Source organism: Podarcis melisellensis, assembly GCF_964234715.1.
Source record: "Podarcis melisellensis genome assembly, chromosome: 7".
Classification (NCBI taxonomy): domain Eukaryota; kingdom Metazoa; phylum Chordata; class Lepidosauria; order Squamata; family Lacertidae; genus Podarcis; species Podarcis melisellensis.
Genome location: NC_138539.1, coordinates 63,127,423 through 63,149,666, shown reverse-complemented (window position 1 = coordinate 63,149,666; position 22,244 = coordinate 63,127,423). Strand labels below are relative to the sequence as shown.

Sequence of the window (22,244 nt, the reverse complement as noted above, 5' to 3'; positions counted from 1 at the left end):
TCTTGTTTTTTGAGCCATCACCCTTCTTCCCAGGAGCTTAAGGCTGGTGCACATGGAAGGTTTGTCCCACTTCATCCTGTGCAGGCTGGCTAGGTGGAAAAACTATGGCATGACCAAGGCCACCCAGTAGCTTCATCAACCAAAGTGCTGGTTCATATAATGCTCTGCAGCCTCTCTCTTTTCATGACATCCTCATTTCATAAAAGGAGGTAGAATAGTCAGTGAGCTTTTCCAGAAAGCTCTGAAGCTGGTCAAACGTACTATTTCAGTGGGATGGTATTGACAGTCCATGCATAGAGCTGCTGCCATCAATGGGTGCATATGACAGTGTGTACCAGGAGCTGATTACACGTCATGGATGGCATGCAGCACAGCAGCAGTCGCAGGTGATAACCTATCGCCATAGGTGCATCATCTGACCTGGACACTAGTCAACATGGTGTCTGAACTACCCATGGTGGCATGCATACTATCCCTTGAAAGGACAGTGAAACACTGCTGGGATTTGGCTGAAAGAGAATTGAGCTTGGTGGACCAGGGGAATGCTGTGGGCATAGTGTAATAATAATAATAACAATAATTTATTATTTGTACCCCAGCCACTCTGGGCGGCTTCCACAAATACCAAAAATACACTAATATGTCATACATTAAAAACTTCCCTGAACAGGGCTGCCTTAAGATGTCTTCTGAATGTCAGGTAGTTGTTTATCTCTTTGACATCTGATGGGAGGGCGTTCCACAGGGCGGGTGCCACTACCAAGAAGGCCCTCTGCCTGGTTCCCTGTAGCTTTGCTTCTCGTAATGAGGGAACCGCCAGAAGGCCCTTGGTGCTGGACCTCAACGCCCAGGCAGAACGATGGGGATGGATTTTCAATCTTGATTTGATTGAAGTAAGGCTTTTGACAAAGTCCCCCATGATATTCTTGGGAGGAAGCTGGTAAAATGTGGGGTGGATGAGGCAACTGTTAGGTGGATTTGTAGCTGGTTGGCTGACTGAACCGAAAGAGTGCTCACTAATGTTTCCTCACCATCCTGAGAAAAAACACAAGTGGGGTGCCACAGGGTTCTGTCCTGGGCCCACTGCTGTTCCACATCTTGGATGAAGGAATTGAGGGGATGCTCTTCAAATTTTTAGATGACACCAAACTAGGAGGAGTAGCTAATGCCTCAGAAGACAGAATCACGATTCAGGATTACCTTAACAAACTGGGGAACTGGGCCCAAACTAACAAAATGAATTTCAGCAGCAACAATGGTAAGGTTCTACAGTGGTACCTTGGGTTACATATGCTTCAGATTACATACGCTTCAGGTTACAGTCTCCGCTAACCCAGAAATAGTACCTCAGGTTAAGAACTTTGCTTCAGGATGAGAACAGAAATCGTGCTCCAGCGGCACAGTGGCAGCAACAGGAGGCCCCATTAGCTAAAGTGGTGCTTCAGGTTAAGAACAGTTTCAGCTTAAGAACGGACCTCCGGAACGAATTAAGTACTTAACCCAAGGTACCACTTTGGCAGGGGGGAAAACAGCTGCACAAATATAAGATGGAGGAGACCTGGCTTCCCAGTAATATATATGAAAATGATCTAGCAGTCTTAGTAGACCACAAACGTAACATGAGTCAACAGTGTGATGCAGCAGCAAAAAAACTAATGCTATTCTAGGATGTATCAACAGAAGTACAGTGTCCCGATTAAAGGAAGTAATTTTACTGCTCTATTCTGCCTTGGTCAGACTACATCTGGAATACTGTGTTCAGTTCTGGTCACCACAATTTGAGAAGGATATTGACCAACTGGAACATGTGCAGGGGAGGGTGACCAAGATAATTAAGGGTCTGGGAACCAAACCTAATGAGAAATGGTTGAGGGAGTTGGATAAGAGGAGTTGGATAAGAGTCTTGGATAAGAGGAGACGGAGAGGAGATATGGTAGCTATCTTCAAATATCTCAAGGGTTGTCACATGGAGCAAGCTTGTTTTCTCCTGCTCCATAGGGTAGGACCCAAACCAATGGTTTCAAGTTACAAGAAGGGAGATTCTGACTAAACATCAGGAAGAACTTTCTGACAGTGAGAGCTGCTCAACAGTGGAATGGTCTCCCTTGGGAGGTTGTAGACTCTCCTTCCTTGGAGGTTTCTCAGCAGAGGTTGGATGGCCATCTGTCTTGGATGCTTTAGCTGAGATTCCTGCATTGCAGGGGGTTGGACTAGATGACCCTTGGGGTCCCTTCCGACTCTACAATTCCATGATTCTATAATCCTCACAATTCCTCCTTAAAATTCCAAAACAAGTGTACTGGGACCTGTCCCTTAATAAAAAGTTAATCAGACACCCAACTGATCTCTCAACTGGGAAATTTAAATCTTTGAACAAGGCTGCTCTTAACTCTGCATAGATTAGGCAGAAAATAACGGGAGATGGTGTCTGTCTCATTTCAGCCACTGAGCACTCTTTGCCTCCAAATCCGAATAGGAAAACATCATAGTTCATTCAGTTAGGATGCAATAGCAAACGTGTGGTTTGGCTAAACCCAGATGTGAGAGATGGTGAAAGTATCAGTGGGGAGAGAATACATGAATCCAGGGAATGGATCTGGCAGTCAAAAAGTGTTTTGGGGTGTTTAATGGGAACTGAGTGTGTGACCAGTCATGAGGGATGCATCTGCAAAGCTGTGTGAATAATCTAAGATGCTTCAATCTGAATCTTGGCCAGTTCTGAAATTGGATCTATAAAATACAAAAATCATTTGAGCGTGAAAAAAACGACTTTAAGCAAGTTTTCACTTGCACAAACCAAGTATTCTGAGATGTCTGTAAGCATCTTCTTTAGAGGAGTTATAAACCATAATTAAATACTTTAAAAGGGGGGGGGCACTAAAATAATAAAACCTTCAAGAAAACATGCTTCGTGAATATTGCTCTTGTATGAAATTTTCTGTTTCAGAGGTTCAGTTGTTGTTACAAAACTCGTTTTGTAAAGCCCTCCAGCAGATGGGTGTTATGAAAAAGCAACCCGACTGGTTTTAACACATCTTTTCAGGACTGATAAGCAGGAGTTCGTTTAAGTGCTTCTGAGAAACAGGAGCAAAATAATCATTTCCTTCGATTTTCCATTCAGCGAAGTTCAAACATGGGCCAATGACACATTATTCTCATGAACTAATATACACCCATTTTTAATGCGATTAGAAACACTTCACAATAGTTCACATACTGTTATCTGGACCAGCGTCACATCCTTTTAATGTCTGCCTTTAAACCCGTTTTGCAAGTACCAGGAGGGACTGAATCTTCAACTGTGAGCACCTTTGATGCTGTGTTAACCAGTCTGAGAATCAGGTAGACAAATAGTTGTATTGTAAGCTGTTAAAGGTGAGAGTCTCAACCACTTACATGGTTTTCTGAACTTGGCTAACACTGCAAAATGCCTTTAAACTTGGGATAAATAGAATAATAGATTTCACAGTCCCTGCATATGCTTATTTTGGGAGTGGGCAAGCTGTTATCTTTTCAACCTGTTCGTACAATTTGGACGGCAATCCTAGGCACACTTACACGGGAACGAGGCACCAAGAAATTGAATAAGAATGAGAGAAGTAGAAAATTAACTGAACTATGTTTGGTGAACTCTGAAGAATTTCTGTAATTGGTCTGTAGGCTGCATACACACATTAAAACTGATTAAAGTACATTGGGGAGTAATGAATAGTTAAAGCTTCCTTAAGGGTCTCTAATCATACAAGCTGTATTTCTCCAGAGCATCCACAATGCAGACATGGTAAATTACAGCCCCTCTTCTTTTACATACGATGCCATAGACACAGCTCATGCGAGAACTCATGAAGGCCATTAAAATGATTTGCCCCAAAATCCTATTAAGAAACAGCTTTGAAATTAAAGTGCTTGCCATCACCCACCAGGAAACTTGGTGAGCCCTTTGCCAAGGTAACCACACTACCCCAAACAAAAACCAGTCTGTTTTATGATGAGGACAGACAGGCCGAGAAGAATCTAGCTTGAGTTTCCTAATGCAAAGCTGATTGGCATCACCCACAATTTTAATTGTGCCTGGAAAATCTGAATATCATGTTTTGTGATACTGCGGAAGCGCTCCAGTCTGGGTATTCCATCCTTGGCACTTTTTTTACTAGTATAATAAGGATTTGCATCTAAACTTTGTTCAGTCCACAGCCAGATGCAGAAAGTGTAATGTTAGAACTAGTTTGCAGTAAAAAGGGAAAGGGGAAAACCCCTCTCTAGCTGCAATAAGCACAGGATGACTCTCTCTAGTAGCTGTGCTCAAAGGCTTGGGCATATAGGGCTTTCAAAATGTACAGTAGAGTAGGGAGAAAAGCAACTGGATTCAAATCTTTGCTCAGCTCCAATGTTCACTAGGTTGTTGTTGTTTTTTGAAAGCATAGCCTGTTCCTCAGCCTCACCTAACGAGCGAGGATAAAATGTGATAACCCTGCTATTTAGAGATGGGCAGGATATTAATGCGATGATACGCTTGAACAACAGCCCCTGCCATGTCCCACATTTCAAACACAGCTTCCCCTGTGGTGTGAAGTGTGCTGGCCTGGCGAGACAAGCAGAATTAAGTTTTGAGGTACAGACCATTGCACCGGATCCAAACATCCAAGAGCACTTGTCTAAGGCAGGGGTAGCCAGTGTGGTACTTTCCAGATGTATTGGACTACAACTCCCATCAGCCCCACTCAATACAGGCAGTGATCAGGAATGCTGGGAGTTGTAGTCTGAAAAAAATATATTCAAATACCTCAAGGGTTGTCACACGGAAGATGGAAAAAGCTTGTTTTCTCCTGCTCTGGAGTGTGGGACACATATCAATGGACTCAAGAAAGGAGATACTGAATAACATCAGGAAGAACTTTCTGACTGTGAGAGCTGTCAGTAAGAACGGATTCACTCAGGAGGTTCCTTCATTGGAAGTTTTTAAGCAGAGGTCATCAGTCATGGATGCTTTAGTTGAGAATCTTGCATTGGACTAGATGACTCTCAGTGTCCCTTCTATCTCTATGATTCTATAATTCCTTGATGCTATTTTGGCTACTCCTGGTCTAAGGTTTCTTCTGTGGTACCCACAAGACTGCAGTAAAACCAGTGTTCGAAACTCCCATTGTTTTAGGTGCATTTTGCGACAGGGAATTTAATTAGCAGTTTCTGAGCTCTGGGCGCAGTACTGTGCCTAAGATTTCAGATTAAAACTGCAGAGTGGAAGGTAAGAAGGACGTTTTCCTGCCTCCCCACTTCCAGCTACTCTCTGAAAACTGGAAAAGAGACCCTCTTAAGAATATTAGTTGGGTGGGCAGGGGAAGGACTAGATAGACCATGTGAAAATCGAACATAACATTTTAGCTGCAGTTCATTCATTTTCAGCTTTGTATTGCTATTTTAAAAACCATGCCTAGATGATTCCGTTGTTGTGCCCATAACCTAGGTTTAAGGTGCCATTTAGCTCCTAGCTTTCATTTCTCATTTTCTAACACTGGGTAAAACTCTCCACTTATTGAAAAAGGAAGATCTTCAATAGGCACCCAAAGGACAACAGAGGAAGCGCCTGTCTTATATGTAGCGAAAGGGAATTCCAAAGGGTAGGGGTCACCTCTCTAAAGGCTTGGTTTCTATATCATACAAAACAGATGTCCTGATGAAATGGTGTCTGCAGGAAGCTCTCACCTGCAGAGCACAGAGATCTGTTGGGTACGTAAGGGGTGAGTTTATCTTCTGTGCACCGGTACCAACATCTTGAACTAAGCCCCACAGCCTGTCATGATGGTGAAAGTCTGTCCCAGTGAGTAATTCAGTTGCTGCATTGTGCCCTGGCTGCAGCTTCTAGGTCGATCTCAGGGGACAGACCCACATGGAGCACATTGGCATAGATCAGCGTGGCAGTTACCAGTGCATAGCTAAACAGTGGTCAAAATATCTGATACAAATAGCTAGGGGAAGAAGCGGAGGTCTAGAGAGGCTTGGAAATGATGGAGTGCATTTTAGTAGCCCATTGGTGGCTGGCTCTTCCATGAATTATGTACCACAGATGCAACAAAGATGAGAATGTTATAACTTATTACAAAGTGATTTCTCCCCAAAATCTAAGGCTGCGATATTTAGTGCACTTAATGGAGAACAAACACCATTGAACTCAGTGGGAAATCTCTGAGTAAACATGCACAGAACTGGGCTGCTTCCTTTGCTTAGACAAAAGGAGTCTACAATTTCTGTCTCCAAGGTTTGCTGTTGTCTCTTTTGCAATGAAAGACAATTCTCCCTCTTTATAGGTAGGTGTCCACTTAGTTTTTATTACATTTTTATCCTGTCATTCTTCCAAGCTCAGGGCAGCATCCACAGGATTATTCCATTTTATGCTCACAAGAATGCTTTGAGGCAGGCATGGCTTGAGAAACAGTGTTTGCCTAAGGCTACCTAGGCTGCAATCTTGCGCCCTTGCCAATGAATTCTTTACCATTTATTTCAAAGTAAACATGCATAGGATTCTGCCTTGAAGATTTGCATCCATCCCTCCCCAGCCCAACTCCTGTGCATTCATTATTAACCCGAGGGCTTCTCTGGCAAACCTAGAAAGAGATCTGATTACAGCAGTAAGCCAGAGAGGGACTTCTCAAAGTATACATTTTGTTCTTTTCCCTTCCCAGCAAACGTGAAGCCGATTTGCCTAACCAGCTTTTCAAGAAATGCTCAGGGCCCAGTTAATGCCTGCATAATGTGCTCCTTCGGCCAACTCCACAAGGGTGTGTCTACAGGGCATGGAAAAAATGGCACTTCGTCTCTGCAAACTACTTTCGAATTAAGTCCATGGAAGTGGAGAAGGGAGAATTCTCAAGCTGGCAGTGGGGAAATTCAGGTGCCGCCAAGGCTTTAAGGCCTGCTGGGCAGAATACTTCTTGCATTAGAGCTTCAGTATTGCTTGGGGCCTGCACCCTGCTTCCTCCTCCTTTTAGAAAAGCTCACCTAGGATATTTACTGCACCATTGCATCCAAGCTAAACTTGGTTGCTGAGGAAACCGAGTCGCGCCCCCCCACTTTCTCCAGAGGTCACAGCGTACACACGTCCTTCAGAATCCCTTGGTAACCATCGGCCAGCATGGTTGGGGAACATCCATGGTGTAACACAGTATTTCCATCGCTAAGGCGCTGCGGCCTGTGTCAGAGACGGAGTGGGGGGAGCAGGGTCTAGTTACATTCCTGACCCACTTTCCCATCCCCTCCCTTTTCCTCCTCCCCCCTGAGGGAGCAGCCAGTAGGAGCCTCCGCTTACAAGAAGCAGCACACCTTCAGCTACCAGGCAGCGCAGGGTGTGAGCCGTCTGCCTGCCAACTGACTCCTGTCTCCGCAGTTTCTTGCTCAGCTATGACTCAACTCCGAACATGCTTTCTCAGAAAGACAAGTAAAAGACGGAGAGACACCTGCAACGGAAAAGCCATGGTTGCAAACTTTAGGCTGGGGGACTGGGTTGATCAGTTCTACCCAAGCAGATTGCAGGGATGCGGAGAGGTCGCTATTCGATCCACCAGGGTTTCTCATTCCCAGTTCTTCAGCAACGGAATCGACACAAAGGCTTCTCCCTGCACACCCTTTCATCAAAGCCGCAGCCACCCCATACGGTTGAAGCGCTATGACACCACTTTGAACAGTTGTAGCCTCCCCCAAAGAATCCTGGGAGATGAAGTTTGTTAAGACTGCTGACAGCTGATAGGAGAACCCCCCTACTTCCCCCTGAAAAGCTACAGTTCTTAAAATGATTCCTGCAGCTCAGCATCCCATCAGACGGGCTGTTTGGCTTGGTCTGCGCTGGAAAGCTGGCCTGTTGATATGGTAAATATCACAAACCAAGCTTTGTGTGTTAAGTGCAAAAATGACTTTTTGGGTGATCGTTCAGTCTTTTAAGTTTATTTTAAATGCGGCCACTAAAAAAAAAAAAAACCTTCCCAAAATGAGCCATACAGAGGCAAAATCCCATTATTAAATGAAAACAGATTCAGCACGACAGTATACTTGGTGTTGCCCAGACATCTGGCAAAATGAAAGCGACTTTGCTTGGTGACGGAACAATGAAAATATTGGTGCCTCTCTGGGGGCAAGATTCCCTTGATCAGGGGCCACCACTTAGAAGGCCTGTTCTCTTGTCACCACCCCCTGGAATTCCCTTGGCAGTAGCACACAGAGAAGGGTCTCAAATTATGCTCTCAGTGTCTGGGCAGTTCATAGGGGAAAGGCAGTCCTTTAAGTATAGGGATCCTCAGCTGTATAAGGCTTTAAAGGGCCCCCGGGAAAACCCAATTTTACCACTGAATCAGAGCAAACGTCCATCAGGTTTTCTGCAGATGTTTGCCCTGATTCAGCACTGAAGAGCAGGATTTGCTGGGGAAAGCGGCATGGCAAATAGAGAACCACTCAGTCCTGTGTCCAGAGAGCACAACCAGAAAACAGCTTGGACCCAGAGGAAGTGGGGACGAGCCCAAACTGGCAGCCAGTGCAATCGGTCCCAAACCAGCATTATCTGTCCATGCCGTCTTGTTCCAGTTAACCTTTCCTCAGAGGGAAGTGTCTCAAGCCTCTCGATTGTGTCGGTTGCCCTTTTCTGCTCCTTTCCCCAATGTCTTTTTTGAGGGGCAAATGACCAGTAACCCGTGCATGGTATTCTAAGGGTGGTTGCACCACCCTAGATGAGCATAAATGCACTATAATACTGGCAGTTTTATTTTCAACCCCTTTCTCAACAATCCCTATATCAGCCAACTCCAGCCTTGACATCAAAGGAGACCCTTCTTATTGTTCCATCTGCCTGTGTGGCTCGCTGTGTGGTGACACAAGAGAGGACCTTATCCCCGATTGTGAAACTCCCTCTCCCTGGAGGCGCTGGAGGCCTCTTTGCTGGGCTTCCCACATCCTGTTAAGACATCTGTTCACTCAGTCTTTGGGTAGAGGTGATTAGACTGCTCAAGTTCTATCAATAAATAAGTGACTGCTGCCGTATTCTGCTTTCTGCATTCTGGACGGTTAAGGCCAGTCAAAGGCAACTAAGGGGCTGCGGTGCTCATCTTGATTTTCAGGCCAAAGGAGCTGGCATTTGTCCACAGACAGCTTTCCGGCTCATGTGGCCAGCATGACTGAACCGCTTCTGGTGCAACGGGACACTGTGACGGAAACCAGAGCACACAGAAACGCTGTTTACCTTCCCACCGCAGCGGTACCTATTTATCTACTTGCACTGGCGTGCTTTCGAACTGCTAGGTTGGCAGATCTGGGACAGAACAATGGGAGCTCACCCCGTTGCGGGGATTTGAACTGCAGACCTTCTGACTGGCAAGCCCGAGAGGCTCAGTGGTTTAGACCACAGTGTCACCCGTGTCCCATAACCCGCATCTAGTCCAACCCCGTTCAATGCAGGAATCACAGCTAAAGCATCCATGACAGATGACCATCCAACCTCTGCTAAAAAACCTCCAAGGAAGGAGACCCTGCAACCTCCCAAGAGAAACCGTTCCACTGTCAAAAAGTTCTTCCTGATGTTTAGTCAGAATCTCCATTCTCCTACCCTCCAGAGCAGGAGAAAACAAGCTTGCTCCATCTCCCATGCAACAGTCCTTAAGATATTTGAAGATGGCTAACATATCTCCTCTCAATCTCCTCTGACTAGGTCTCTTTTCTAGTCAGTCATCACCAGTTCAGTCCCCATTCTATGTGAAACTGGTAGGACTTTTGTTTGCCCAAGCATTCATCCAGTTTGGAGACATCCTTTTGGAATTCCCCACAATCCCTTTTTTGGCCTTACATAAGAAGAACCAAGGGACGTGGGTGGCGCTGTGGGTTAAACCACAGAGCCTAGGACTTGCCGATCAGAAGGTCGGCGGTTTGAATCCCCGCGACGGGGTGAGCTCCCGTGGCTCGGTCCCAGCTCCTGCCCACCTAGCAGTTCAAAAGCACGTCAAAGTGCAAGTAGATAAATAGGTGCCACTCCGGCGGGAAGGTAAACGGCGTTTCCGTGCACTGCTCTGGTTCGCCAGAAGCGGCTTAGTTCTGCTGGCCACACGACCCGGAAGCTGTATGCCAGCTCCCTCGGCCAATAAAGCGAGATGAGTGCCGCAACCCGAGAGTCAGTCACGACTGGACCTAATGGTCAGGGGTCCCTTTACCTTTAAGAAGAACCAAAGGCCCATTTATTCCAGCATGCTGCTCTCACAGTGACAAACCAGACACATACAGTGGTACCTCAGATTACATACGCTTCAGGTTACAAACCCCGCTAACCCAGAAATAGTACCTCGGGTTAAGAACTTTGCTTCAGGATGAGAACAGAAATCGTGCTCCGGCAGCACAGTGGCAGCAACAGGAGGCCCCATTAGCTAAAGTGGTGCTTCAGGTTAAGAACAGTTTCAGGTTAAGAACGGACCTCCGGAACGGATTAAGTACTTAACCCGAGGTAGGTACCACTGTACATAAAACCCACAGGGAGGACTTGAGAGAAACTACATGCTCCCCAACTTGTGATTTCCAGCAACTGGTCACCCTGAACAATTTGATGTCATCAGCAAACTTGTCCATCTCACTGCCCACCCCTAATTCCATGTAATTTATGAACAAGAAGCCCTGGGCTTGGGCTTGGTGAAATAAACAGTCTGCTTATATGTGTATATGCAGTTGTTTCAGAGTAGGCAATTAAAACTATTTTCATGTACATTAATTTAGGGAAATGGAATTACGGGATCCATTATACACTTAGGGAGCAATCCTATACATGTCTACTCAGAAGTAAATCCCATTAGATTTATTGCACTAATTCCCAGGTAAGTGGGTGCAGGACTGAAGTCTTATTTACCTCCCTCGCTACTGGTTAAACAGAGCTGTTTCCTTTACACTTTTTGCAAATGTTTGGGGATTTCCACATTGCAAGCAAGCTGTATAGAAATTCAGAGAAGTTGCATTAAAACTAAATTATGTGCCAATTCTTGCGTTGAGAGGGGCATTTGCCTAATAAATCCAAATACTCTCCCATATTTGGAAAAAAAAATCTACTCATGCAATACAGGGAATTGACTGATCCCTCAAATTCAGCGTTTTAAGATTTGACATATTTCCTAGTTTTCATATTATAGTTCATCTCCATGTAACCTCTTCTTGTGTTGGATACAGAAAAGTAAATAGTTACCCTCCAGGATCAAAAATAATCTTGTTCCGCATCACACATAATAAGGCTTAGGGTTGCCACCTTGAACAGCAGTAGAGCACAACGGACATTTTGCTGGGGAAATGTCACCAAGAACCTCCATCTCTGCAAGCGTTTTTAGATCAACAAGGGAGAGTCTAATAATTCCCCAAGCGAGTTTCAGGGCATGCTAGTCATTTTGCTTCCGTTTATTTTCAGCGCATGCAAATGCAATACCGTTCTCCCGCAATTCCTTCTGCGGAAGGCGAGTCTGCAGAACACGCTTTTAAGTGGAGAGCAAAGATGCTGCACGTTGCTGCATTTCGAAACCAAAAGGTGCCTAGAAATCGCGCGCTCTGGGCCGTAAAGTCTCATTGCTAGCCGAGGGCGGGGGGAGAGTCTCAAGAGACGAGGGAAACGCATTCAGAGGCACTTGAAAATTTATAAACCGCGCTGAGCCGCAAATCAAAACTCGGGAAGGACACGACAGAAATGTTTTTTATCAAAAGTCTGCAATCGGCTACTTTTTTGTTTAGTTTTCTTTAATGCTGGTGGGGTTTCTGGACCACTGACAGAATTTCCGCTTGTGAAGCTTTTCCTAAGGTGGGGTTGTGAATAGCAGCAGCTGAATTTCTGCCTGTTATTCGGGCGTTAGGAGGATCCAGAAACCAAGATCATGGTCAGGAGGGGTGGGGGGGTGGACGTTGCACCTCCTCCCTAGTCTGTGTTGTGATGGGGAGGGGTCCAGAGGCGGCTGATTCTCCGACTTGCCAAAGCGTCGATTTCCAACCCCGTGAGATCCCCACCTGCAAAAACAGAAACTATTGAGATCTGCCCCTGCAAGACAATTACGCAGAGCGAGGTAAACCCGCCGCTGAAACCAACGGGCTGCACGAGTTCAAGACTATAAAGTGCTGAAAACCCAACTCAATTTAAAAAGACGGTGGGGTTTGCTTCGGAATAAGCAAACCAGAAACGAAGCCAGCCGACTCCCGATCCGAGGACCGGAACTGCAAAGCTCTTTAATCTGGATTTAAGGCTGCGATCCTGACAACAGGAAAATAGTCAACCTGGTTGGAGCGCAGCGGGACTTGCCGCCCAATAAAGACGCGCGGGGCTGCGCGCTAAAGTCTTGATAATATGCGGGCCTTACTTCCGAGGAAATTGGGTTGCTGGTTCTCCGACTCGTGCAGAGGGCTCGGATCGCGCCCTCTTCTTCCCCCTCCCCTCCTTTCGGTTGGGCGGCTGCGCGCTGCGCTCCTCCACCCCCTTGGAGAGCCACGTGTCCCTGCCTGGTCTTTATTGTGCTCGGGCTCCTCGCCCGCCTCCTCGCTCCATGAAGCGCGCCCAGAGCTCCAGCTTTGCACACACGCACGCGTGCACGAGGAGACAGCTGAGCAAAGGCGCCGCCGCTTGTGGTTCCTCCTGCAAGCCGGATTAAGGCTGCTGATCTTAGGCTCAGCAGCGCCCCGCTGGACCCGCTTCTTGGTAGACCGGGGGACAGAGGTTGGGTGGCAGCGGCGCTTGAAGCCGGGCTGCTGCTGCTGCTGCAAGGCGCCGGGCTAAGTCTGCTGCGGAGGCGCAGGCAGGAGCTGCTGCAGGGAATCCGGTTTCCGCCTCGCCACCGGAGGAGGAGCAGCAGCAACACTGCCCAGCCCGGGGTAAGGAGCAGCGCGCGCGCGCATTTTCCCGCATTTCTCATGTCTCGAGGGAAGGGCGATGGGATGGCAGCTTAATGCAAAGCTCCCGATCCTCTCCAACCTCTCTCCCCCCCCCCACGCAGTAAGTCAACAGGTGCGGTTTTGCAATGCGCCCATTGGATAAGGCTTCCCCTGTTGAACTTTTTTTCCTGCTAAAGATTGGGGGCGGGGGGCGGTGCGTGTTGTAACGCAGAGGCGGCAAGGTGTGCGCTGAGGTTTAATTCTATTTCTGTGGCGCCCGCCCTTCGGTCTTTGAAGCCCGTTGTCATCTCTGCCGGAGAGGTCCGAGCTGCAGTTTTTTCAGTTAGTAACACATACTTCTTTTATAAACTGCCCGCGAGATTACCTGTTCCTGCTGTCATGGCTGGAAAGCCGGGCATCCTGTTCTAGACTGTTTTAATTTTGTGGTACGTCTCCGCCTGTGCCCGCGCATTCATACGCGCTATAACACTTCAAGGGCTTGAGCGTGTCGGTTTTCTCTGTGTTCTCCCTCTTCAGCCCCACAATAAGACGCACAAACATTCCATATATCAAACTGTTCTCAATTGTAGAGTTGGAAAGGACAATGAGGATAATCTAGTCCGACCCCTTGCAATGCAGGAATCTTTTGCCCAAACCTACAACCCTGAGATTAAGAGTCTCATGCTCTACCAACTGAGCTATACTGACTTCCATAGTTTGCGCAGTTACTGGTTTCTTTAGACCCTCACTTTCTTTCTCTTCTAGGCTCAACTGTCATCAACCTTCTGTCAGCTCGCAAGTTCCTGTTAAGTGCTTTCCGGGTTGTGATTTTTTAAAAAAAATAAATAATAATTTAAATTAACTCACAGCGACAGTATGTACCTAGGGTTTCCCCCTGGGCATGTAGAAGCAGCTAGTTTTCTTTTAGGTGGTCCTATGCGTCTTCCAAATTGATTGGTACTCAGCCACCTGAGTGTGCTATTAGAAGGAATGGTGTTGCTTTAACTGTGGCCTGTCATGTTTCCACATAAAACGATGGTGTATTTACAGCAATGAAGACCGGAACTTGTGGAGGTTTCTCATGTACTAACTCCTAACGTGGGCTTGAATGGGCCTTGTTCATCACTAGAGGGGAATGCCACAAGGTGCCACAAAAGTGGAGGGAACTGATGCTGAGAATATTTATTTTATTATATTATTAAATTTCTATCTTGCCCTTCCTCCTGAAGGAGCCCAGGTTTTAGTATAAAAGCTGATCGCTTGAGCCCAGGTGACCGTTTCCGCAGTCTGCCACGGAAGGGATTTGTGGCCTTAGCCAAGTCGTTCAGTATTTTTCCAGACTATTGTTCTTTCACCTTTAGCTGCTACATTGGCAGGCAACCTCTGGCTTGGGGGGCAGGGGGACATATACCCCCCCAGTCTGCTCTTACATAGTGGCCCTTGGAATCTGACCCATAAGTGTCTCTCTTTCTTCATTCTTGTATCCTCACTGAAAGAGTGTCAGATCTATACTTATATCTAGTATGAGAAATTGGTACAGTGGTACCTCAGGTTACAGATGCTTCATGTTACAGACTCCGCTAACCCAGAAATAGTACCTCGGGTTAAGAACTTTGCTTCAGGATGAGAACAGAAATCGCGCTGCGGCGGCGGGAGGCCCCATTAGCCAAAGTGGTACCTCAGGTTAAGAAAAGTTTCAGGTTAAGAACAGACCTCCAGAACAAATTAAGTTCTTACCCTGAGGTACCACTGTATTGGCCTCTACCATCATGCAGCCCCTGACAAATGGATTACCCCTTAGGCTGTGTTCGAAATTAGCCAGGCACATTTTGCACGTGGCTGTTGGCCACTTGTGACCAAGTGAAGATGCCCAGGTGTCAGGATGACTCCTGACATCTCCACCATCTGGAGGTGCATTCCTGGGGATCCTCAGATCTCGACTGTTTTCACACACTAATACTACAGCCTGTAGAATTCTATCTGTTATATTTCTTCTGCACAATCAAGAATGAATTTCAGGAAACAAAAAAGCCGTACTGTATTGAAAAACACAACTTTCAAGCTGTCTCCCCCCCCCCCATGGCAACTAGGCAGCATTCCTTTTTTGGCAACTGTGTCCCTGTTTGAAGGAGCCATTTGGCACCTACCTTATACAGTGGTACCTCAGAGGTCCGTTCTTAACCTGAAACTGTTTTTAACCTGAAGCACCACTTTAGCTAATGGGGCCTCCCGCTGCTGCCGTGCCGCCGGAGCACGATTTCTGTTCTCATCCTGAAGCAAAGTTCTTAACCCGAGGTACTATTTCTGGGTTAGCGGAGTCTGTAGCCTGAAGCGTCTGTAACCTGAGGTACCACTGTATATCTGAGTTTCTAACACTGCCCATAGGAAATATGGCCTTTGAGAGAGAGAAATGGCCCACTCCTGATGCAGAGGGCATTGGGCATTGCAAGAGTCCTTGACTCGGCAGATTGTGTGTGTGTGCTTGTTTCTGGGAAGCTTTGCTTCCAGGGAGTGGTGCTGAATTTCTCTTTCTGGTAGTGAGAGATTCCTAGAAGCAGGACCAATGTCCAACCCATTTTTCAGGATCATTTTGATTAGAATAGCAGCAAGGGCAAGACTCATGTGTGCTTAGAAGTGTATAAACAGTGCATGAGCTAGTGTATGGGTAGGCAAACTAAGGCCCGGGGGCCAGATCCGGCCCAATCGCCTTCTAAATTCGGCCCGTGGATGGTCCGGGAATCAGCATGTCTTTACATGAGTAGAATGTGTCCTTTTATTTAAAATGCATCTCTCGGTTTTTTGTGGGGCATAGGAATTCATTCATATATATTTTTCAAAATATAGTCCGGCCCCCCCACAAGGTCTGAGGGACAGTGGACCGGCCCCCTGCTGAAAAAGTTTGATGACCCCCTGGGTTGGACATTGACTAGGAAAGCACAGGCTCAATTCTCTGCTCAATCTCAAAGCTCGGTGGGTGACTTTGGACCGGCCACTATTTCTCAGGCAAACAAAGTTATTATAAGGGTAATATATTTGTAAACTAATGTATGTTGCCCAGATTTCCTTGGATGGATGATGGGATACAAGTGAAATATTGCCGTTATGTCTTTAAAATCCAAATTGTTGTCTTAAACTAAATATCAGCTAAAAGCTCCCTGGCTTTCCCCCATGGTGGTTGCAAAGAAAAACTTGATAACTGTAGTTTTCAAATATTTGGGCAAGCAAAAAGCAAAACCCAAATGCACCGTGTCAGCAAAGAACGTTATTTTTAAGCTGATCTCATGACTTGTGACATCAGGTTACACAGATCTACCAGGCTCCTGTCAGCCTCCGCTGATAAGAAGGAATTTCTTTGATAGAGAAACTGCAGCTGGAATTTGAAGGGAGGGAAGGAAGCACAATTCTGAGCATATTTGCAGAGAATTAAGGATCAGGCTGTGTGGACAGAGTCTCTCATGTGAAACTTAAAATCAGCTTTATTTTAAACCACTCTACAGTGAGAATGTGTAAGCCTGCTTTGACTACAGTATACTGTACAATTGAATTCTGTTCCACATTTAATCCTGAATGAATGAATAGCATTTTACATATGGCGTGATTAGTGTGAAAGAAACGTAGACCGCATATTCTCTCACCTACTTTGGAGTAAGCCCCACTGAACTCATTGGGACTTGCTTCTGAGTAGGATAGGAGTGCAACTGTTACAGATATTTGTGCCTTGATTGCCTTAAGTGTAGATGGCCTGATCTGCTATTTATTGTTGGTTATTTTAATCTGTCACCAGAAGGTACCGAGCCATGGATGGAGATCTTCTGAGAAACTGGAAAATGGAGGAGTCTTCCATCTTCATGTTCTACCAGCCTCTGGAGAGATACCAAACAAAGGTGGCACAGCTTCACTTCTCTGCTAGGACTGTGTAAACTTCTGTGCCTTCCTAAGCTATTACCTTCTCCTCGTGCTTCATTGCTGCTGTTATGGTTGCAACTTTATGCACTCTTACTTGGGAGTAAGTTCCTTTGGACACAGTGGCACGTATTTTTTGGGTAAACTTTTGGGTAAGTTGGAGCTGTGTGATAACCAATAATAATACCCTCTTGACGGTACCATAATCTGCAGTCCCAAGTCGCAGGGCATCTAGAGAGGCGTTTTCGGTGCCTGCTCCGACACTATCGAACTCCATACCTTGGGAGACTTGCCTCAGGTTCGACCACGTGTAAAGCACTTCTGAAAAATTAGAGCTGGTGAGTGGAGCACCACCATGTGGAAGGAGATCTTCCGTGATTCTGAACACGCATTGCAAATACGAACGGACCAATACAGTTTCAGGCATGTTTGTTTCGGCAAGCCTATGTGGCCTATGTTAAATGTTGATACGTGTTTCAGTCTGATATTTAGGCAATTGCTGGTTTTAATTATTGTTTTAAAATAATTGTTTTTAATGACAATACTATTTTTTTAAAACTATTTTTGTAGGGTTATTGCACTAAATAATAATAAATGAATGGATTTTAATAACGAACTAAACAAAAGAATAACAAATTGTGGACCAAGGAGTAGTCTGCAGTGTGATTTTAGTCATATCTAAATATTATTATTCTTAGAAGAATGGTTATTCTTCAGAGCTGAGCAGGCCCAGAGTATGTTCACCCAGGAGTTGGATTCCTGGATCCTAAGAGCAGTCCATTTCACTCTCCGTACATCATTCACCTAGCAATGGTTAGAGTTTCGGTATAAGCTCTGAGCCATCACAGCCCCGTTTCCAGAATGAAAATGGGTTATTCATGCAAATTGCATTTTAACTGCTGGCTTTAAATGTGTTGCGATGTATTTTAACTATCTTCTTTTTAACTATTTGTGTTTTACAAGTTGAGATGGGCTATAGATATATTGGCGTTTCCGTGTGCTGCTCTGGTGCCGGTTCACCGGAGCAGCTTCATCACGCTGGCCACGTGACCAAGAAGTGTCGGCGGACAGCGCTGGCTCCCGGCCTCTAGAGTGAGATGAGCGCACAACCCTAGAGTCTGTCAAGACTGGCCCGTACGGGCAGGGGTACCTTTACCTTTACCTTTTATAGATATATTAAATAATAGTCACCTGCTGTGTTCAAGGAATGCATAGCTATATTGTGGCAGTTCATAATGTGGTGAATCTGCAGGATAAGGGAAAGAGCTGTTTACTGGATAGTCAGTGCCAAACAGGACCGGCCCACCCATGAGGCAGTGTGGGCAATGGATCCGGTCTCCAAGGAGTCCCGCAGCCATGGTGACAACAATGGCTGTGGCGTGCTGCTTGAAATCCTGATCTGCCTCTACAGCAGCCTTGTTCCTGATGTAGATCTTCACTCACCCATTCTTCCCCAGTTGTGGGAGGAACCGTTTTGTGGCTTGCCTCGGGTACCAAAATGTCTTGGGCTGGCCTTGATGGTGAAGATCTCAAGGTGTTCATAGATTATGTTTGCATACCAGGAAGTTCTCCAGTGTTGAGTCTTCCTGCATCTCTGACTCTTAATAGCAGAAGGCACCCCAAGCAAACGCACTACCAACTATCAGGACGTAAAATAAAATGGCAGTCCCACCCCAAAGTGGTTCATCAGCCAGAGACTAGGTAGTCAGTGGGCCACCGGGAATGCTTTCCTTGAGATGATGGGCGTCCCCAGTCATCAGTGATATCTGGCAGATTGCAGATACATATTCTGTATTTCAGAGGCTTGGCCACCTGTCTCTCTTGTAGATTTATATAGATTAGAAATGGGCTCCATATATTTAGGGAACAAGAAATCTGTTAAATCAGGTAACAGAAACTTTTAACTAATGGCATATCGTTTTCATGGCAGCTTTTATCCAGAAATTTTAGAATCTGATTGCGGGGTCTTTGCCTGCCACTAATTTTGCAATAAAAAAAAAGCACTTCAGAATATGCAACACAAACAAGTTATTGAACTACTATAAATGTGTGGAAGCTGCAGTTGTAAAACATAAATTGTATGTTACAATGCCTACTCAGATATGTAGAAAGTTGGCCTGTGTTTTGATCAGGCTGTTAGCTTATTGTTGATTTGTTTATGTTTTAAATAGCTGTTTTTAACTGTTACTGATTATTTATTTATTATTATACTTGAGCTACTTTGAGTTTTTAAAAAAAACAATTGAGTGGTATATGAACTTTTCCGAAATAAATAACATGTTATTTTTGTTTTTGAACTGTAAGAGATTTAAGGCTGCATTCCTAAACTCCCTTGCTTAAAAGTGTTATTTGTTGAAATGGATGGGGTTTATTTTGATGAAACATACGTGCGATGGGTGTTGTTGTCAAATGTATGCCCATCCCTGCAGTTACACTCCTATATCTTAGGGTAGTAACTGAAAGAATTGCATCACCAAAGAAATGGAGCGTGTGTATTAGTTAAGAGCTGGTAAAATCGTCCTAAGAGTTTTGTGAATGCCTCTCCTAGAACACACTGTAGGATACCCCAGAGTGAGGAAGGAGAATACGGAATGATTCTGAAACCTGACCTTAATAGCCAGTTGGTGGTCTAGTAACCATATACAGTCGTACCATGGAAGTCAAACGGAATCCGTTCCGGAAGTCTGTTCGACTTTCAAAGCGTTTGGAAACCAAAGCGCTGCTTCTGATTGGCTGCAGGAAGCTCCTGCAGCCAATCAGAAGCCCCGTCGGACATTCGGCTTCCAAAAATAGTTCGCAAATCGGAACAGTCACTTCCGGGTTTGCTGCATTCAGGAGCAGAAACAGAAAACTCTACAGGTTTTATTTTGTAAAAGGCTTTAAGTTCTATCAATAAAAGATGATATTTATAAATGGCCTGAAGTTTTCTAGACACTATTAAGAAAGTAACACAATCCCTGCTCATAGGCCACAATCTAAGACCCCATCTGCATTAAACATTTAAAACAGTATCTTAATATTTTAACCAGGGATGGCTTTCCCCCAAACATTCCTGGGAGCTATAGTTTAAGGGCGTGAGAGTTGTTAGGAGACCCCTATTCCCCTCTGAGCTACAATTCCTAGAGTTCCCTGAGAAGAAGGATTGGCTGTTAAATCAGCCTGGGAATTGTAGTGAAGGGGAATAGGGATCTCTTGACAGCTTTCAGGATCCTTAACAAATCGTAGCTCCAAGGATTCTTTTGGGGGGAAGCCATTGCTGGTTAAAACATGATACTGCTTTAAATGTATAGTTAGTGCAGATGAGGCCTAACAGACACAATACAAAAGGAAAAACGTGTTTTTTTGGGGGGGAATAAGCATATGCAGGAACAAGTACTGTAAATGATTCATGACCAATTGGGAAGGCAGGCAAAGGGGAGATATCTGGGAAAGGAAGTTGTTCCAGTTGGTGGAGTGGGCTGTGCTGTTTCTCCTCATCCTCTTCTGTCCACTTCTGAATTAGTCTCAGGAGCACAGCTGCCAGTCATTGGAGGGCAAAGTACTACACATTAATCATAAACTCAGATGCAGAAAAAAAGAGTGGAGGAAAACAACGAAGTTCCACCACACTTGGAAGTCAAGGTATCTCCAACAAACAGAATGCTCTCTGCTGATTCTGTTGTTACTGGTTGATCAGCAGAAAGCCCAGCAGCATCTTGTCTTCCTTACCCCATCAAGTTGCTAAGAAGCTGCTTGGAGCATGGTGTTCTTTACACCAGAAGGAAGTGGGAAACTTCTTAACACTGGGCTCTGAGCAGGGAACCAGGAATAGGCTTTAAAGTAAACGAGTGGGAACAGACTGTCATTGAGTAAATGGCAACCAGTGCATGTTAGAATTTGCTGTTTGCAGTTTGCATCACCCTGCTAAGGATAAGAAGGGTTATATTGTACATCAGCTGATGTGTGCTGACTTAATATTAGGATTAGTTAGTTTGTTTAATTATAAGAATTGGTTGGCTTCTGTGTATTGATCTCAGTGTCACACTTTCTGTCTGGTATCTTTTGTCCTTAATAAGGTACCTTCTCTCGGTGTCTCTGTCTATCTGTCTCTCTCTGTGTGTGTACACTTTACATTATTTAAGTGCCAAAATGGTCTTTGGCCCACAAAAGCCTCTTTCAGTCTGTTTGTTACTCCTTATAAAGTGCTATGGGACTTCATTGTTTTGCTGCAACTTAACAATACGGCTGCCTCATTGGAGAATGTACCTTTGTGCGAAAAGGGAATTGCCTGCTAATTTGTGCACAATTGCTAACTTTGAATACCTTTCCGCCCCTTGCGGAATTGGAAATGGTGAGTTTGATAGCACTAGGTTAGCGCCGTGGCTATACAGATTCAACTTCCCCTACCTGGTGGCTTCCAGTTGATGTTGGACTCTCACCTCCCACCAACCCCAACCAGAACGGCAAATTATCAGGGAAGGTACAAAATCCAAAGAAAGCTTTTTCTCTTTGCTTCTGGGCATAAGCTCTTAGCGTCTCCCTCTCCAGCTGAAATTTCACACACGCCTCTTACTCCCCCACAGTTAATGTAATTAATGTTCCTTGGCATGAACATTAATGTTCCCCCAGCATGTTCCACCCCAACCTGACAAGAGGAGGGAATTCTTCCACAAAGCCTGAAGCAATCAGTGAGAATTGCTCTGCAGGTCAGGGATAAGGATCTTGCTCCTGCAGGAGCTTTTGCAAAGTCTTGTATTCATGCTCTCCTAACAAGGTACCAAGAAGAAGCCCAGTCTGCTCATAGGAACTTCGAGATCATAGGTTGTCTGCTATCTCTTTGTGGCTGGGGAAAATGAAGGTGGTGGAGGGACATGTTGGCTGTTTTTGTTTTTTAAATCCTGGGGCTGCATAAAGTCTAATCTGTTGTATATTGATGCATTTAAAATTGCATGTGCTCCGCATTTATTGGAATGTTTAAATTCTTCCTTCACCTGGAGAGGCACAGGAGGTGAACATCTGTATCTGGAAAGTATCAAGCAATTCCCGCCTGCCCCCCAAAAGGAAGTCTAGCCCATGGATGCAGCCTGTTGCAGCTTAAGGCAGAAACACCAGTGGGGCTGCCTAGTGCTAATCAGTAAATCTAAATTAGTGATTTGCTCTTGAGCTAAGCAATGAGATGGGGACGCGGCTGGCGCTGTGGGTTAAACCACAGAGCCTAGGACTTGCCGATCAGAAGGTCGGTGGTTCGAATCCCGCGACAGGGTGAGCTCCCGTTGCTCGATCCCTGCTCCTGCCAACCTAGCAGTTCGAAAGCACGTCAAAGTGCAAGTAGATAAATAGGTACCGCTCCGGCGGGAAGGTAAACGGCATTTCCGTGCTGTGATGGGATGATGAGCTGCTTGTGCGTAAAATGCAAGTCCCTCAGAGTTTGATCAGGTTTTCAAACCTCTGCCTGTGACGGAGCCCCTCCAGCATGGCTGCGTCAATCGCTAGTAGAATCCGAAAGTGGT

At 45.5% G+C, this 22,244-nt stretch overlaps 2 long non-coding RNA genes across 2 annotated transcripts; one reads left to right on the top strand and one right to left on the bottom strand.

Moving 5' to 3' along the window:
* Positions 1-10,798: 10,798 nt before the first annotated feature.
* Positions 10,799-12,428, bottom strand: LOC309373838. Its single transcript, XR_014170223.1, has 2 exons — positions 12,345-12,428; positions 10,799-11,997 (listed from the first exon to the last, which is right to left on the bottom strand). It is a non-coding gene; the product is annotated as an uncharacterized lncRNA (long non-coding RNA).
* A 108-nt stretch (positions 12,429-12,536) lies between these two features.
* LOC309373816 lies at positions 12,537-19,052 on the top strand. The gene is made up of 3 exons (XR_014170176.1): positions 12,537-12,852; positions 16,637-17,750; positions 17,943-19,052. It is a non-coding gene; the product is annotated as an uncharacterized lncRNA (long non-coding RNA).
* The last annotated feature ends 3,192 nt before the right edge of the window (positions 19,053-22,244 follow it).